Here is a 16,892-nt window from a genome sequence, read left to right as displayed (position 1 = left end):
AGCCAGTGTAGGGAGGCTAGCACTGGAGTAATATGATCACATTTTTTGGTTCTAGTCAGGATTCTAGCAGCCGTATTTAGCACTAATTTAAGTTTATTTTGTGCTTTATCCGGGTAGCCGGAAAGTAGAGGATTGCAGTAGTCTAACCTAGAAGTAACAAAAGCATGGATTCATTTTTCTGCATCATTTTTGGACAGAAAGTTTCAGATTTTTGCAACGTTACGTAGATGGAAAAAAGCTGTCCTTGAAACAGTCTTGATATGTTCGTCAAAAGAGAGATCAGGGTCCAGAGTAACGCCGAGGTCCTTCACAGTTTTATTTGAGACGACTTTACAACCATCAAGATTAATTGTCAGATTCAACAGCAGATCTCTTTGTTTCTTGGGACCTAGAACAAGCATCTCTGTTTTGTCCGAGTTTAAAAGTAGAAAGTTTGCAGCCATCCACTTCCTTATGTCTGAAACACAGGCTTCTAGCGAGGGCAATTTTGGGGCTTCATCATGTTTCATTGAAATGTACAGCTGTGTGTCATCCGCATAGCAGTGAAAGTTAACATTATGTTTTCGAATGACATCCCCAAGAGGTAAAATATATAGTGAAAACAATAGTGGTCCTAAAACGGAACCTTGAGGAACACCGAAATGTACGGTTGATTTGTCAGAGGACAAACCATTCACAGAGACAAACTGATATCTTTCCAACAGATAAGATCTAAATCAGGCCAGAACTTGTCTGTGTAGACCAATTTGGGTTTCCAATCTCCCCAAAAGAATGTGGTGATCGATGGTATCAAAGGCAGCACTAAGGTCTAGGAGCACGAGGACAGATGCAGAGCCTCGGTCTGACGCCATTAAAAGGTCATCTACCACCTTCACAAGTGCAGTCTCAGTGCTATGATGGGGTCTAAAACCAGACTGAAGCATTTCGTATACATTGTTTGTCTTCAGGAAGGCAGTGAGTTGCTGCGTAACAGCTTTTTCTAACATTTTTGAGAGGAATGGAAGATTCGATATAGGCCGATAGTTTTTTATATTTTCTGGGTCAAGGTTTGGCTTTTTCAAAAGAGGCTTTATTACTGCCACTTTTAGTGAGTTTGGTGCACATCCGGTGGATAGAGAGCCGTTTATTATGTTCAACATAGAAGGGCCAAGCACAGGAAGCAGCTCTTTCAGTAGTTTAGTTGGAATAGGGTCCAGTATGCAGCTTGAAGGTTTAGAGGCCATGATTATTTTCATCATTGTGTCAAGAGATATAGTACTAAAACACTTGAGTGTCTCTCTTGATCCTAGGTCCTGGAAAAGTTGTGCAGACTCAGCACAGCTGAGCTTTGGAGGAATACACAGATTTAACGAGGAGTCCGTAATTTGCTTTCTAATGATCATGATCTTTTCCTCAAAGAAGTTCATGAATTTATTACTGCTGAAGTGAAAGCCTTCCTCTCTTGGGGAATGCTGCTTTTTAGATAGCTTTGCGAAAGTATCAAAAATAAATTTGGGATTGTTCTTATTTTCCTCAATTAAGTTGGAAAAATAGGATGATCGAGCAGCAGTGAGGGCTCTTCGATTCTGCACGGTACTGTCTTTTCAAGCTAGTCGGAAGACTTCCAGTTTGGTGTGGCGCCATTTCCGTTCCAATTTTCTGGAAGCTTGCTTCAGAGCTCGGGTATTTTCTGTATACCAGGGAGCTAGTTTCTTATGACAAATATTTTTAGTTTTTAGGGGTGCAACTGCATCTAGGGTATTGCGCAAGGTTAAATTGAGTTCCCCAGTTAGGTGGTTAACTGATTTTTGTCCTCTGACGTCCTTGGGTAGGCAGACTCCAGCCACCTAACTGGGGAACTCAGTTAGGTGGCTGGAAACATAGACTGTTTTCTCTGCTACCGCACGGCAAGCGGTACCAATGCACCAAGTCTGGAACCAACAGGACCCTGAACAGTTTAAACCCCCAAGCCATAAGACTGCTAAATAGTTAGTTAAATAGTTAACTTACTGTTAGTGTTTACTATCTGTCACTTTATTCCTACATATCTACCTCAATTACCTCGTACCCCTGCACATTGACTCAGTATTGGGACCCCTTGTATATAGCCAAGTTATCATTACACATATCTATTATTACTTGTATTATTATGTGTTTCACTCTATTTTCTTTCTCTCTGCATTGCTGGGATAGGGCCCGTAAGTAAGCATTTCACTGTTGTTTACGAGGCATGCGTTCACATCTCTTGTTTACGAAGCATGTGACTAATACAATGTTATTTTATTTGACTATAATTTTGCCTTCCTGTTTTATACTTATGCAACAATATTTATTATATTCTACTGAACCATTTACTTTATGTTTGTATTATTTTATATGTTGTATTATTTCTTATTGTTGATGCATTGTCGAGAAGAAACCTGCAAGTAAGCATTTCGTTGGACGTTGTATATATACACCATGTGTATTTTGTTCATACAACTAATAAAAACTTGAAATTTGATGACTGAATCCTATGCAGAATATGTTTATCTGTCACTTATTTGACACTTCATTCGATTTTTATCCGACATTGTCTCTTAATTATCTCATATAGCCTTGTTTTATAATTTTGCAAAGATACACTTTGAAATGTAGTGCTGGTCTGGATGACAATAACCAGATAGGTCCCAGGGAGTGCTTTTCCTGACACACTCGAAGGAGGTGTGTTGTACTGCGCATGCTCCAATGCAGTGGGGTTTGCGTTGTGTTTACAGCCCTAAATGCTGTTGCAGATGTAGCTAGCTAGCTAGCTAGTGCAATGTTATGATAACCGTCTTTGGAATAACACACAATTGTCGAAACAGGTAAGATATTCGACACTTATATGCATGTCTGTGTTAAATAAATAAGCTGAGTGTCTCCTCTGAACAGGACACTTTTAGCCTGGAGATATTTGAAGTGTTGTTAAATAGCTGGCTACTGTAACTAAGCCAACATTAGCTCAGTGGGCTGCCGAACGTTCAAGGTTTGTGCATCACTTTGAAGGCCGAGCAGTTTTGCTGACGGTTTTATGTCCAAACTAGACAGTAACGTTAGCTAGCTAGCCAGACATATAGCTAGTGTTCCTCCAACTAATGTTATGGCAAATTAACATTTCTGCATAAACTCAGGGCATCACGAAGTTGGCTGGAGAAAGCAGAGTTATGTAGCTAGCTAGGCTAGCGGGTGTAACGTAACGAGGTAGTGCTTTCGCTGCTTGCTTTTCTCGGTATCTAACTACAGTAGTAATCTAACATTAGTGAGCTAGTTAGCTCTACCCGGTCCCAGCTAGTTAGCTCTACCCGGTCCCAGCCAGCTACCGCTTCTTGTACTCAACCGTGTGTTAACTGGAAATGCATTTGTTTGCAGAAACAACTACCGCGCTATCGTAACCTTGCGTTGGTGTTATTTGCAAATGACGGGGACTGCTAAATTCGCTAGTAAGCTAACAGTAGTTGCTGGGTTCGGTAGTTGTAATATTCCATCATCTGTATTGGCAGATGACTAGTTAGCCAGCTAGTTAGTGGCCCCCTGATGATTTACAGGACACATGACGTCAGGGTAAATTACCATAGCCTATATGTTACTGTTATAACGTTACCCGTAACGTTAGATGACATGTCAGGGACAGCTAGTTGCCCCTGACAGCCAGGTAACGTCAGTTAGCTATGGTAAGACTGACTAACGACGACTATGGAATTTAGCCAAAGGGATATGAATTAATCCCCAACATTAACACGTGCCGCATTTCTCTGGTGCCTGTCATTTGAAAGAAGTATGGAACGCCGTTTGGACGTGTATCTTTTTTGACACGCAAAGACCCAATTGGCGTTCCATATTGAAGCCCTTTCTCCCTTGGTGATTATGAGTAGCGGTAGTCATGGTAACGGAGCCCAGGCCAGTTGAAGTTTGTTCACTCACCTGAAATACAGGCAGCAGTCGACAAAACAACTGTACTAGTCACACCCCCCTGAGCCATATTCAAATATTTGCATAAAAAAGTACAGGTGCTCACAGTAAGGGAAAGTTCCCTGGCCTACAGTTATCTATGATCAGTGTTTGTTGGAGTTGTTGTTGACTGTGTGCAGGTGTTTTGAATTCTGTGCCAGGCTACAGAATTTCTGCAATTTTCCATTGTGCAAATAGCTCACCCCACGTAGCCTTGAATGGTGTGCAACTCCAGGTATAGGCCTTGCTGTTGTTGCATTATGTCAGCCTGGCAGTAGCATCTAGGATGTGTACTATTGACAGCCATGTCCTGGACAGGAGTCAGACAGGATAAGGCTTGCACTTGCCCCATGAGAACTTTCACAAGTGGTGTTTGGAGCTAACCTATTACTAAACAAAATAGTCAGTTGTTCTGGAGGATGTCTCCTATGAGTCATTCCACCTCGAAAAGCACATATAAAGAGGATTTTGTTACCCACCATCTCAGATTGTTCTGAAATTGTTTCTGTAGTTAGAAACAGTTAAGATTAGCCTTGCTGAAGCATGATTTTGTTAAAATATAATTAGATCTCTATGAAATTAAGCCTCTGTACCCAAATTGGCCCTTTTAATTGATAGGATTCATATAATCTTCAATAAATATACTACCTAACATTCAATTTGGTCCTTCATTCTTCCGAACAATGAGTAAGACATAAGAAATACAATAAAATGATCAATAGCCACCCACGGCAATCCCACCCCAATACAGCAATCCCACCCCAACAACCCATATACAGTATCAGTTCTCTATGTCTGACAAGTAGTATGGAGCTGCTGCTTGGAATATTGTTTCTTCAACCTTTATAATGTACTCCCTGAGAATCTGGTGATATTTATTTTCCCATGTTCAGAGAAATTAGCCATTGAAGTCGCTTGCATTCTTTACCAGCTACCGCTGTTCCTGCTACTGCCACCACACCCTTTTATCCATTTTACTGGTCTCTTGTGTTTATTAAATGGATCACAACATTTTGTAATCAATTAGCTTAATTTCCTAGAGATCAAATTACATTTCAACAAAATAATGTTTCAGGAATGCTAATCGTATCTGTTTTTAACTGCAGAAACGATTTCAGAACAATCTGAGATGGTGGGTGACATGGCCTGCTGAAATGACATGGAATGACCATTATGATACCTGTCTGATGCAAGACACCTGTCATGTTTTCTATGCAGAGGAGACACGTGACTAGTTTGTGGACTATTACTGTATCCCTGAAGTAGCCTAGAAAGACTTTCAGTTAGGGAGTGTCAGTGTGGACATATGTGGTGATTGATTGTGCAACATTTTTTACAAGGAAAGGCTATACGCCAGGCCAACAATTAGGCTACAACTGTGATTGAGCATGCATTTTTTCAATCGTCCACGAGGGCTGGGCGATATGGCCAAAATATCATAGCGCAGTATTTTTCACATTTTTGACAGTGTTTAATGGTATTTTAGGTTTTTGCATAATAAAAGTTCTAAAAATGCGTCAGGAGTAGCGCTTGATCCTAGGGTGGCAACACATTATAAGGGATTTTAATGGCTCTTTCTCCATTCTGATTGTTTATACTGTTCAATCAAAAGCTGGAATATAGTGGGCGCTTTGAATGCAGTGTTGTTTCAATCAAGGAAGTCGTTTTCATTGCAAGTTAAAGCGTAGTGTTAGCTAGCGAATGTTGTGTGATCTGTGCGTTAATATTCTTTGTATCTCAATCTATTTGCATTGCTAGTTATAGCCTACTGTTAGCTAGCTAGCTAACATTGAACCTAGTTAGTTAGCTTTAGCTACCTGCTGACTCATACAACAGAATTTCATACATGGTGGCTAGCAATGACAATCAGTTTGTATTGCTAGTAGTATGGGTTGGGGTTGTGATTCATTGTTTAGATAACTAACTAACTAGCTAGCTAGCTACATGTCTAAACAAAATATTCCACTTCGCTAGACGATTGCATGACCCATCAACATAGCCAGTGTGTCTGGGGGTGATTACGGCCATCTATTGTATTTCATGAACGTGTACATGTCTAGACAGTAGTGACCCATCCACTTAGCTAGATGTGACTGGGAGGTGCTTTTAGCATTTCTTTCACATGACCCATCAATTTAGACAAGTGTGTCTGGGTAAGCATCATCTAATAATTATAAAATATTTTTTATCTGTATACTTTCTATTTTTGATATTGCTACTATGCACATGCAAGTAACCATTTCACTGTACCGTTTACACCTTCTGTATTCTGTGCATGTGACAAATAAACGTTGATTTAATTTATAGTATAGTGTGTGTTTACCAGAGACGGTATTGCGAAGAACAACATGACCTGCACCAAAGTCAGATTAGAATATAGGCCAAGGAGTGTTAAAGTGTTTTTTTTTTTTGCTACATAAAACCGAATCGAGGTGGTAGGTCACATATACATACGTTGCATTCAGAAAGTATTCAGACCCTTTGACTCCCCGGGCGCCGTGGATGTCGATTAAGGCAGCACCTCTGATTCAGAGTGGTTGGGTTAAATGCGGATGACACATTTCAGTTGAAGGCATTCAGTTGTACAACTGACTAGGTATCCCCCCCATTCCCTTTCCCTAAACATTTTTTTCTCATCAATCTACACACAATACCCCATAATGACAAAGCGAAAACAGGTTTTAAGAAATGTTTGAAAATGTATTTAAAAAACAAAAACAGAAATACCTTATTTACTTAAGTATTCAGACCCTTTGCTATGAGACTCGAAATTGAGCTCAGATGCATCCTGTTACCACTGATCATCCTTGAGATGTTTCTACAACTTGATTGGAGTCCACCTGTGGTAAATTCAATTGATTGGATGTGATTTGGAAAGGCACACACCTATCTATATAAGGTTCCACAGTTGACGGTGCATGTCAGAACAAAAACCAAGCCATGAGGTTGAAGGAATTGTCCGTTGAGCTCCGAGACAAGATTGTGTCAAGGCACAGATCTGGGGAAGGTTACCAAAAACAAAACAACAAAAAAAAAAAAAGCCAGGAAGGGGTTATTGTGACAGGGTTGGAACCAAAGTGTTGGTCAGTGTTTCCCAGTGGACCCCCAAGGTCCCTAAAAACACAGTGGCCTTCATCATTGCTAAATTGAACATTTGGAACTACCAAGACTCTTCAGAAGCTGGCCGCCCAGCCAAATTGAGCAATCAGGGGAGAGGGGTCTTGGTCAGGGAGGAGACCAAGAACCCGACGGTTACTCTGACAGAGCTCCAGAGTTTCTCTGTGGAGATGGGAGAACCTTCCAGAAGGACAACCGTCTCTGCAGCACTCCACCAGTCAGCCTTTATGGTAGAGTGGCCAGATGGAAGCCTCTCCTCAGTAAAAGGCACATGACAGCCCGCTTGGAGTTTGCCAAAAGGCACCTTAAGACTCTCAGAACATGAGAAACAAGATTCTCTGGTCTGATGAAACCAAGATTGAACTATTTGGTCTGAATGCAAAGTGTCACATCTGGAGGAAACCTGGCACCATCCCTATGGTGAAGCATGGTGGTGGCAGAATCATGCTGTGGGGATGTTTTTCAGTGGCAGGGATTGGGAGACTAGTCAGGATCGAGGGAAATATGAATGAAGCAAAGTACAGACAAATCCTTATTGAAAACTTGCTCCAAAGTGGTCAGGACCTCAGACTGGGGCGAAGGTTCACCTTCCAACAGGACAACGACCCTAAGCTCACAGCCAAGACAGCCCAGGAGTGGCTTCAGGACAAGTCTCTGAATGTCCTTGAGTGGCCCAGTCAGACCCCGGACTTGAACCTGATCGAACATCTCTGGAGAGACCTGAAAATAGCTGTGCAGCGACGCTCCCCATCCAACTTGACAGAGCTTGAGAGGATCTGCAGAGAAGAATGGGAGAAAGTCCCAAAATACAGGTGTGCCAAGCTTGTAGCGTAATACCCAATTAGACTCAAGGTTATAATCGCTGCCAAAGGTGCTTCAACAAAGTACTGAGTGAGGGGTCTGAATACTTATGTGAAAATTGTTAGATTTTTTTTTCATTTTTAATAAGTTCTCAAATATATAAACCTGTTTTTGCTTTGTCATTATGGGGTATTGTGTGTCGATTGAGGTACAAAAATAATTGTATACATTTTAGAATAAGGCTGTAATGTAACAAAATGTGGAAAAAGTCAAGGGGTCTGAATATTTTCGAATGCACTGAACAAAATTATAAGCGCAACATGCAGTTACAGTTCATATAAGGAAATCAGTCAATTGAAATAAATAAGTTAGGCCCTTATCTATGGATTTCACATGACTGGGCAAGGGCACGACGTTGGAGGTGGTTTATGGTAGAAAATGAACATTCAATTCTCTAGCAACAGCTCTGGTGGACATTCCTACACTCAGCATGCCAATTGCACGCTCCTTCAAAATTTGAGAGGAATAAGCTTTTTGTGCCTATGGAAGAAATTCCGGGGTCTTTTTATTTCAGCATATGAAACATGGGGCAAACACTACATGTTGCGTTTTTATAATTTGGTTCAGCGTAGTAAAAGGGCAGGATACTGTATATCTTCCACATAATACTGTTTTAGTAGGTTATGATAGGAAACCTTGTAAGATCTCTTCAAGAATATCCATTAACCACCCCGAGCCACTGTAAGCTTGTGGCTGTGACTGAGTGCCTTCGTCTGAATAAAATGGTTATCATCAACCGCACAATGTGATTCAGTGACTGTCGCCGTTTCTCTCTTTCCTTTCTCGTCTCTCTCTCTCTCTCCTCTCTTGTGTATCGCCACTCGTGATTCGACTGTCCCAAGCTCAACTCTGTCTCTGCCTTTTTGAAATCACTGCAGCGAGTTTGGTTGAAGCTAGACTATGTGTTGCAAGCCTGAGTAATCACACTCACGGTCTTCCTCTACCCTTGTGAGGTGAGATGAGATGCACTGAGAGAAGAGGAGAGCTCAGCTGGCCTGGCTTGGCCTGGCAGGCCTTAAAGCAGCCAGTTCGGCTGGAGAGGGAGTGAGAGTGAAAGGGGGAGAGAGTCAACTCCTCGATCACACCGACATTGCATTTTGGTACACCAGAAAGAAGTACATTAATTCCCGATGGAACGCCGCGTTTGCCTTGCAGAGGCAGTTGCAGTGCGTTCTGTGTGGTGCGTACGTTGAATTTATCGAACGTATGCGTCAGACTGTGTGCGTAGACAGCTTGACAGAAATGCTAGCATGTTGAACTGTTGTTGCACAAACATCCAGATGATGCTGCGTACTATTTTGCGTAATGACACTATCGCTGCGATCAAGGCTTAAGAGTCCCCCTGCAGTGCCAGGACTGAAGACATAGCTGAACGCCACTGAAAGGCTGTGGCAGCTGAGTAACGAGCCGGACCCAAGTAACCAACCTCGTCTGGCAGTTGTATCGAGTAAACCCTAGCCTAACTCCTCTAATAGTCTGACTGATGACCGTTGTATGAGAGGCTTTATAAACAGCCCAGCCAACTGTAGAGGGTCGCTACATTAGCCTTACCACATTTTTGTCAAGATGTGGAACATCTCGAAATGTCAAGATGGTCTTTCTGAAGTGATATTTTGGGGGTGTTGTCATGGTGACACCTAGCTGACATAACCGCTAGCTAGGCAGAACAGAAGATCGGGTCATAGCGTTAGCTCAGCAGTCATAGCGTTAGTTCAGCAGTCAGACTTAGCATCACCCCCATTTGCTTTGTTCCTATACATGCGTTAGAGAGAGATGGAGGGGAGAGAAAGGGAGGGAGGGGAAACATCAGAAGCTTGTATTTCAGTCTTTCTTGTTTGTCCAGTTTGTTGTTCTGGTTGCCATTTAGCTGTAATGTCCTGAGGCAGTGAGCGAGAGAGGGGTAACGAGAGAGAGCGAGGTAACGAGAGAGGGAGCTACACAGACAGAGGGAGAGAGAGCGAGAGAGGCAGGGCGAGAGAGGCGTAGCGAGAGAGGCGTAACGAGAGAGAGAGAGGGGTAACGAGAGAGAGAGAGGGGTAACGAGAGAGAGAGAGGGGTAACGAGAGAGAGGGGTAACGAGAGAGAGAGAGGGGTAACGAGAGAGAGAGAGAGAGGGGTAACGAGAGAGAGAGAGAGAGGGGTAACGAGAGAGAGAGAGAGAGGGGTAACGAGAGAGAGAGAGGGGTAACGAGAGAGAGCGAGAGGGGGTAACGAGAGAGGGGTAACGAGAGAGCGAGAGAGACGGGTAACGAGAGAGCGAGAGAGACGGGTAACGAGAGAGCGAGAGAGAGGGGTAACGAGAGAACGAGAGGGAGCTGCACAAAGAGGGGGAGATATACAGAGAGAGAGAGAGCCCCAGAGGGAGGGGGAGAGAGCCCCAGAGGGAGGGGGAGAGAGCCCCCAGAGGGAGGGGGAGAGAGCCCCCAGAGGGAGGGGGAGAGAGCCCCCAGAGGGAGGGGGAGAGAGCTCCCAGAGGGAGGGGGAGAGAGCTCCAGAGGGAGGGGGAGAGAGCTCCAGAGGGAGGGGGAGAGAGCTCCAGAGGGAGGGGGAGAGAGCTCCAGAGGGAGGGGGAGAGAGCTCCAGAGGGAGGGGGGGGGGGGAAGAAAGAGAGAGAGAGACTTGCCATTGAGAAGGGTAGACACAGGAAAGGCTGTGCAACCACTGCACAATAGCAGAACCTGAGACGGAGCTGCATTTCCTGACAAAATGTCAAAAATATAAAACAATTAGAGTGTCATTTCCCCAAATTTGATACCCTAATTCAAGGTTTCAAAGACCTCTCTGATGAGAGTAGGCTACCCATCCTGTTGGGGGGGGGCGCAGAGAGCTGTGGGTTGGCAGCGCACTACATTGCTGCCTGCCATAAGTTGAGGGACAGTGTCTGACAGACCAATCAACCTGCACATGGACTCTACTGTATGTTTATTGTTATTATTGAATGTATGGTTATTTTGACACTTGGTTATTGTTGTCCCGTTGACAATTTTGATTCTCATTTTTATATTTATATTGTAAATATCCAAAATAAGCTTTGGCAATATGGACATTGTTACGTCATGCCAATAAAGCTAATTGAATTGAATTGAGAGAGAGAGAGAGAGAGAGCGCCACAGAGAGCGAGTCGAGTGCCCCGGAGAGAGAGAGAGACCATATATACACCGTGTTACACACACTAATTAATTAACACGGCCACCAAAAGAAAGAGGGCAAAATCTTTGCTTGCTTTATTGACTTTAAAAAAGCATTTGATGCTATTTTGCGCGAAGGGCTATTCTACAAAATTCTCCAAAGTGGGCTTGGTGGTCAGGTGTATGACTTAATAAAATGTATGTACACAGAAAACAAGTGTGCAATACAAATCAAAAACCAAAGAACAGAATTCCTTTCACAACGTCGAGGTGTGAGACAAGGCTGCAGTTTGAGTCCAAATCTTTTCAACATTTATATCAATGAATTAGCAGACATGTTGGACCATTCTCCAGCCCCAGGACTCACACTATTTAACACAGAGGTGAAATACCTGCTATATGCTGATGACTTGGTACTTCTATCACCAACCAAAGAAGGTCTTCAACAGAACATTAATACTCTAGAGCAATATTGCCATTATTGGGCCCTGGCAGTAAATAATAATTTAAAAAAGCAGATGTCAGAAACACAAATATAAATTCACCCTGAACAACACCATAATTGAACAGACAAAAATTACACCTACCTTGGTCTGACCATATCTGCATCGGTAAACTTTAATATGGCAGTGAATGCACTCAAAGAAAAAGCCCGCAGAGCATTGTATGCAATAAAAAATGAAATTATTCAATATCAACATCCCAATTACAATTTTGACCAAAATATTTGACAGTGTAATCCTACCAATAGCTCTTTACGGAAGTGAGGTTTGGAGGCCACTCAATAAACTGGACTTTAAAATGTGGGACACCCTACACGCAGAATTTTGTGGGAAAATTCTACAAGTCCAGAGAAATACACCAACTAATGCATGTAGGGCAGAATTGGGCCGCTTTCCAGTGGTAATGAAAATACAGAAAAGATCATGACATTTTTGGCTACATCTAAATTCAAGTCCAAATTCAAGTCTGCAATTTAAAGCACTTCAAACCCAAGAGCTGAGCGCAGAAACGAGCCCTCTCAGTCAGCTGGTGTTGGACCTAACCAACCAAGCTGACACCAGCACCGCATCAAAAGAAAGAATTTCAATAAACATAATCATGAACCAATCAAAGGACTCATATTTACAACATTGGAAAAACGAAACAAAATACCAAAGCCGACTAAATTGCTATCTGACCTTTCTGACATTTTGGAGCTGCCTTACTCAAGAAAGTAAAAAAGACACCATGTTTGTATGCGGCTTTATTTAATATTTATATTTATTTATTTATTTATCCAGGTAGGCTAGTTGAGAACAAGTTCTCATTTACAACTGCGACCTGGCCAAGATAAAGCAAAGCAGTGCGACACAAACAACAACACAGAGTTACACATGGGACAAACAAACGTACAGTCAATAATACAATAGAGAAAGTCTATATACAGTGTGTGCAAATGAGGTAGGATAAGGGGGGTGAGGCAATAGATAGGCCATAGTAGTGAAATTATTACAGTATGGCAAATTAAACACTGGGGTGATAGATGTGCAGAAGATGAGTGTGCAAGTAGCGGTACTGGGGTGCAAAGGAGCAAAATAAATAAAATAAATAACAATATGGTGATGAGGTAGTTGGATGGGCTATTTACAGATTGGCTATGTACAGGTGCAGGGATCTGTGAGCTGCTCTGACAGCTGGTGCTAAAGCTAGTGAGGGAGACATGAGTTTATTAAGACAATGATAAAAAAAAAAAAAGTTTGACATTGTTTGCAAACTTATATGTGACACGTATTAATGCCAAAATAACATGTAAAAAAGAAATGTGGGTCTGATAACAGGTAGGGCTCTGCACCACCTGCCCTGAGTGACATGTCGCCACTGGAAATAGCGTCTTGTGTGAGTGAGTCAGTGCACATTGTTTTCGGTATCAGCCAGTGTATTCCGTGTGTGTTCTTGTCTGATTGTACGTTCATGCATGTGACTGGCTAACCATCCCATGTGTGTGTTTTGAAGTTCTGCCTGAGTCTGTTCATTGTGCACGTGAAGGCAATGCCGCTCAGTGTCTATTTTTTTAACAAGGTGCAATTTTGAACACCTGTAACTGCCATTTCCTGCAGTCTATAGCAGAAAATGCCCTTAACTAGCCACGTTTCCATCCACAGATTTTATGTGAGTAAAGTCATACCGTATTAAAAAAAAATCGAGACAGCCGTGATAGAAGTGGGACATTTCGATTCAACTGTTTAAGAGATGACTCCATCGTTCAGCGAACCCAAAACCGATTCAAATGTAGCATGCATCGTTCAGAAAATGTATTCAAACATTACAAATCGCTACATTTTTGTGGTTGATCATATTACTTTGTTGATTATATTAACTTCTGAAAATACCTAATCTTTAGTGACAACTGATACATCCTCTCCAGTGTGGAACTAAGCATGTAGCTGTGTTAATAGTCATTGATCTACAAGTCATTTAGCATGCTGACACGCCAGGAAATATCAGTAGTCTAGTCAAACTGTGCACTGTGCCAAGCTTCGCACGTTAATCTACCTGAGGTAGGCGACCTGTTATTGTTATCTATGCACTGTTGAAAATGGTGTTTTACCGGAATAAAAGTAAGCATCCGGAAACACAACTGTCATCTGGCTATAGGCTACCTGTTGAATGGGGTTTTAGATTTTATGTTATATTTCTGGTTCACCATCAGCAATAGTTTTGCTAGTTTTGTATTTAACAATTGGTGTGTGTGGGCATTTTTTAGATATACAGGGTAAAGTTGATAATTTCATAACGTGGAAAGCAGGATGAGAAAATTAACTCATTAAAACTTCCAAACGGTCTAAACCATTTGATTTTGAGACCGGTTGAAATCCAAAGTTGTGCTATATATTCATTGGCTATGTCATAGCTAGTTTGTAAACAATAAATATTCATACATTACTATCTCAAAAACTTAATCAGCAAAAATGACAAGATTTCAGAATCAAAGTGGAGGAACAAAAAAATGGGCAACATTGCCCCCCCATAATCTGATAGTAGTAGTTGGGTGGTAGAGATGTAGTCTCCTTTATGGCTCAAATCAAATGACGGTGAGAAAAAAATCCTATTGCAAAATAATGCCTTTTATTTATTTTTGTAAATACCAGTCAATGTAACTACATTTGATTGTCATGCTTATCAGTCTATAGTAGGGCTGGGTGATATGTCTTTTTCAAATTGATAAATGTTATGTTTTTGAATTATAAAAGTTTTAAATTTGCTTTATTTCCCTAGGGTGGCAACTAGAGGTTGACCGATTATGGTTTTTCAACGCCGATACCGATTATTGGGGGACTAAAAAAAGCCGATACCGATTAATCGGCCGATTTTTATTTATTTATTTATTTGTAATAATGACAATTACAACAATACTGAATGAACACTTATTTTAACTTAATATAATACATCAATAAAATCAATTTAGCCTCAAATAAATAATGAAACATGTTCAATTTGGTTAAAATAATGCAAAAACAAAGTGTTGGAGAAGAAAGTAAAAGTGCAATATGTGCCATGTAAGAAAGCTAATGTTTAAGTTCCTTGCTCAGAACATGAGAACATATGAAAGCTGGTGGTTCCTTTTAACATGAGTCTTCAATATTCCCAGGTAAGAAGTTTTAGGTTGTAGTTATTATAGGAATTATAGGACAATTTCTCTCTATACGATTTGTATTTCATATACCTTTGACTATTGGATGTTCTTATAGGCACTTTAGTATTGCAAGTGTAACAGTATAGCTTCCATCCCTCTCCTCGCCGCTACCTGGGCTTGAACCAGGAACACATCGACAACAGCCACCCTCGAAGCAGCGTTACCCATGCAGAGCAAGGGGAACAACTACTCCAAGTCTCAGAGCGAGTGAAGTTTGAAACGCTATTAGCGCGCACCCCGCTAACTAGCTAGCCATTTCACATCGGTTACACCAGCCGAATCTCGGGAGTTGATAGGCTTGAAGTCATAAACAGCGCAATGTTTGAAGCGTTGCGAAGAGCTGCTGGCAAAACGCACGAAAGTGCTGTTTGAATGAATGCTTACGAGCCTGCTGGTGCCTACCATCGCTCAGTCAGACTGCTCTATCAAATCATAGACTTAGTTATAACATAATAACACACAGAAATACGAGCCGTAGGTCATTAATATGGTCGAATCCGGAAACTATCATCTCGAAAACAAAAAGCTTATTCTTTCAGGGAAATACGGAACCGTTCCATATTTTATCTAACGGGTGGCATCCATAAGTCTAAATATTCCTGTTACATTGCACAACCTTCAATTTTATGTCATAATTACGTAAAATGCTGGCAAATTAGTTCGCAATGAGCCAGGCGGCCCAAACTGTTGCATATACTCTGACTCTGCGTGCAATGAACACAAGAGAAGTGACACAATTTCACCTGGTTAATATTGCCTGCTAACCTGGATTTCTTTTAGCTAAATATGCAGGTTTAAAAATATATACTTCTGTGTATTGATTTTAAGAAAGGCATTGATGTTTATGGTTAGGTACACATTGGAGCAACGACAGATATAGCTGGTCCAAATGTCAGTCGTGAAGCTGATATAGGCTGATATAGCTGGTCCAAATGTCAGTCGTGAAGCTAATAGCAGTGACGCTATTACTGTGTAACTCCGGTAGGGCAACATCTGAAAAATAGCGCACTTGGTAGTGTGTACCGGTGCTCGACCAGTCGGCAAAAGCCAACATCACTTTATTTTATATATCAACTTTATTTCGTTGTCCAGAAGCCAAAGGCACAATCCTAGTCATATTATCAACCCATCCTAGTTTTTGGATCTTTAGATTCCCCCTATTTCTATGTTTCTAACAGAGATTTTAATCTCTGTCACATATGGAACCGCTATCAGGTGCTCTGTTTAGAATGGTGTTTTTCCCTTTAATTGCATTTTAGCAAATGTTTCAAAATGACGTTTTATTGGCTGCTTCATTACATGAGTTGCATGTAATGCTAAGATGCATTACCATAATCTACATCTTATTTCTGTCATTCTGAGCACAGTGGGTGGACACCCTAATGGGTTATATGCATATGGGTCCGGTAGATTTCTCAATCAAACTGAATCGCAATAGTTTCAAACTAAAATGTATCTTTCCTGTATTGTATTGGAGCCCAGTGCCTTCAGGAAGTATTCACACCTCTTGACTTTTTCCACATTTTGTTGTGTTATAGCCTGAATTTATAATTGGATCAAATTGAGATTTTTTCCCCCCCAAAATGTCAAAGTGGGATAATGTTTACAAATTAATAAAAAATGAAAAGCTGAATGTCTTGAGTCAATAAGTATATGAACCCCTTTGTTATGGCAAGCCTAAATAAGTTCAAGAGTAAAAATGTGCTTAACAAGTCACAATCAGTTGCATGGACTCACTCTGTGCTATAATAGTGTTTAACATGATTTTTTAATGACTACCTCATCTCTGTACCCCACACATACAATTATCTGTTAAACTCAATTATTGCACAGTGTATGTGGTCCATGCAAGTCCCTCAGTCAAGCAGTGAATTTCAAACACAGATTCAACCACAAAGACCAGGGAGGTTTTCCAATGCCTCACTAAGAGGTTAGTGGGTGGGGGGTGGCAGACATTGAATATCCCTTTGAGCATGGTGAAGTTATTAATTACACTTTGGATGGTGTATCAATACAACCAGTCACTACAAAGATATGGGCGTCCTTCCTCACTCAGTAGCTGGAGAAGGAAACTGCTCAGAGGCCAATCATGAGGCCAATGGTGACTTTAAAACAGTTACAGAGTGTAATGGCTGTGAGTAGGAGACAACTGAGGATGGATC

At 41.4% G+C, this 16,892-nt stretch overlaps 1 protein-coding gene across 5 annotated transcripts in view; it reads left to right on the top strand.

The window, feature by feature from the left end:
• Nucleotides 1-2,672: 2,672 nt before the first annotated feature.
• The window catches only part of LOC139543630 (rab GTPase-activating protein 1), a 138,200-nt gene continuing 123,980 nt past the window's right edge, over nt 2,673-16,892 (top strand). For 3 of the 5 annotated variants that reach the window (XM_071349908.1, XM_071349907.1, XM_071349911.1), the window contains exon 1: nt 2,673-2,825. The gene's annotated coding sequence lies outside the window, so the exon portion shown is untranslated. The remainder of the gene's footprint in view (nt 2,826-16,892) is intronic. The other 2 variants (XM_071349910.1, XM_071349909.1) reach the window with 1 other exon arrangement.

The sequence above is a fragment of the Salvelinus alpinus genome, chromosome 18, assembly GCF_045679555.1.
Source record: "Salvelinus alpinus chromosome 18, SLU_Salpinus.1, whole genome shotgun sequence".
Classification (NCBI taxonomy): Eukaryota; Metazoa; Chordata; class Actinopteri; order Salmoniformes; family Salmonidae; genus Salvelinus; species Salvelinus alpinus.
The sequence above is the reverse complement of the archived record's forward strand: the minus strand, read 5'-3'. Positions and strand labels throughout refer to the sequence as shown.